Below are 2,964 nucleotides of genomic sequence, written 5' to 3'. Positions count from 1 at the left end.
TTCCAAGGCCTGTCCTCTGTCCATTCCTTACACAAAACTGTCCAAAAAGGGGTGAAGAAATGAGAAAAGAAAGAAAAACAAAGGGTAAAAACAGATAAGAGAATAAAATGGTAAGGAAAAATGTATAAAAGTATAGTCATGCATGGGAGTGCCAGGGCAGGATCAACAGGTTCCCCTGTAGATTTTCATTAGCACAAATACCCTCCAATTTGTTCTAAGCCTTCTGAGGTGAGCTTCATCAAGGCTCAACAATGCTGAACCCACAAATCCTTTCAATGTAGCCCTATCTCTACCTTGGGTTTTTGCTGAGAAGGCTGAGGAAAAACTCCCTTAAACTTTCCAGAAGCCCAATTGTTTGAGAGCATCTATGATACATACTATATCTCCTCAGAGAGTCTTTTTCTGATTATGTCATACTCCAAGGATGCAACCATAATGATTCTGAGGTTTAAGCAAAAGACTCTTCAGTCACGTCCTTCGTTTCATATTTGACCACTCCATCTTTTTTCTTTTCTTTTCTGGCAACACCCTGGATTTGTTCTTTGCTTGGAAACCATTTATGAATTTAATTTTAGGATCATTTCCCTTCCTGGGAACTGCTGCTTTGTGTCTTCCTATTCCCCTTCCCAAAATTGAGTTTATGGTCTCCATAAGATTATATATCATGACAAAAGTATCTTAAAAGTCTCCTTCAACTTTCACTGCATTTTGCAAATTTTGATGAGTTGTATTTTTATTTTTATTTCATTGAATACATTTTAAAATCCCTCTTGAGACTTATTTGACCTATGTATAATGTAGAAGGGTGTTGTTTACTATCCAGGTATTTTAGGACTTTCCAGCTATCTTTCCATTGTTGATATCTAGTTTAATTTCACTCTAGTCTGAGACATACATTATAACATTTCTGTTCCTTTCAATTTTTAAGGTGTGTTTAATGATACATAATGAGGTTTATCTTGGTGAATGTTTCATGTTAGCTTGAGGAAAATGTGTATTCTGATGTTTTTGGTATTCTATAAATGTTGATTACATCCTGTAGATTCCAAATAGAAAAATCAATCAATATAATATACCACATTAAGAGAGCAAAGAAAAAAATGGTCGTCCAATTGATTCACAAAAATCCTTTGACCAAATTTAATAATTTTTCTGTTAAAAAAATACTCAAAAATTAGGAATAGAAGAAAACTTCCTCAACATGATAAAAACCATGCATGAAAAATCCACAGCTACATCCTACTCAATGATGAAAGACTGAAATCTTCTCCCCTAAGATAACAAAAAAGACAGTAATGCCCACTTTTCCCTCCTCTATTTAACATAGAATTAGAGGTACTAGCCAGTGTAATAAAACAAGGGAAAGAAATAAAGAGATTTAAAATTGGAAATGAATAAATAAATTCTCTCTTAACACACGACATGATATTAAATATAGAAATATCAAAGATTTCACCAAAAAATAGAAAAAAATAAACAAATTCAGCAAATTTGGAGGATACAAAATCAACAATTAAAAATCAGTTGCATTTCTATACACTAACATGACAATTCAAAAAATTAAGAAAGCAATCCCATTTAAAATAGGATCAAAGTGATTAATTAAAAATAAATTTAGCCTAGAAGAAGAAAGATTTGCATACTGAAAACATTGCCAAAAGACATTAAATAAGACATAAAGAAATAGACATCCATGTTCATAGGTGGGAAGTTTTAATATTGTTAAGCTGTCAGTACTACTCAACAGATTCTACAGATCTCATGCAATTCTTATCATCATTCCAATATTTTTCCAGAAAATAAAAAGTTCTAAAATTCATAGGGAATTTCAAGAGATCCCAAATAAACAAATAAAAAATCTTGAAACAGAAGAACAAAGCGGGAGATATCATACTTCCTGATTTCAAAACTTAGTACAAACTATTGTAACCCAAATAGACATATAGACGAATACAGTAAATAAATCTTCTCATTTGCGTTCAAATGATTTGGTAAAGGTGTCAAGACCATTCAGTGGGAAAAGCACAATATTTTCAACAAGTGATACTGAAGAAATTCGATATTCACATGCAAAAGAATGAAGTTATACCGTTACCTTCCTCCATATTCAAAGATTTACTCAAAATAGAACAAAGATCTAAATGTAAAAGCTAAACAAAATCTCTTAGAAGAAAACGTAGGGGAAGCTCTTCATTCTATTGGGTTTGGCAATGATTTCTTGGATATACACCAAAGGTGTGTGTAGACAACAAATGAAAAAATAGATAAATTGGTTTTTACAAAAATTTAAAACTTTTGTGCATATCAAAGGACAATATCAAAAGAAAAAAGGGTAACTCACAGGATGGGAGGAAATGTTAACAAATCATACATTTGATAAGAAATTAATATTCAGAATATATAAAGAACCCTTTAACACAGCAACAACAACAACAAAAAAACAAAGAACTCATGTCAAAAATAGTCAAGGACTTGAAGACACCTTCCCCAAATAACAGAGATAAATGGCCAATAAGTACCTGAAAAGGTGCTCATCATCATTATTCATTAAGGAAATGAGATACATTTCACACACATTAATATGGTTGCCATTTCTTTAGAAACAGAAAACAAATTTTGGTGAGGATGTAGAGAAATTGAGAATCCTGTACATCATTGGTAGGAACAAATTGAACAGCTAATGTAGAAAACAGTATAACTATTCCTCAGAAAATTAAACATAAAATTACTATTTGATTCAACAGTTCAACTTCTAGTTACATATCTCAAAAGAACTGAAAGTAAGAACTCAAGTATATAGTTGTACACCAATGTTTATAATAGCATTATTCAAAACAATACAAAAAAATGGAAACAATCTAGTTATCCACTAACATATGAATGGGTAAATAAATTGTAGTATATTTGCTGGTCAGAATGGCTGTCATCAAAAGAACACAAGCAACAAATATTGGCAATGATGTG

The sequence above is a fragment of the Camelus dromedarius genome, chromosome 6 (assembly GCF_036321535.1).
Source record: "Camelus dromedarius isolate mCamDro1 chromosome 6, mCamDro1.pat, whole genome shotgun sequence".
NCBI lineage: Eukaryota > Metazoa > Chordata > Mammalia > Artiodactyla > Camelidae > Camelus > Camelus dromedarius.
Note: the sequence above shows the minus strand (reverse complement) of the source record.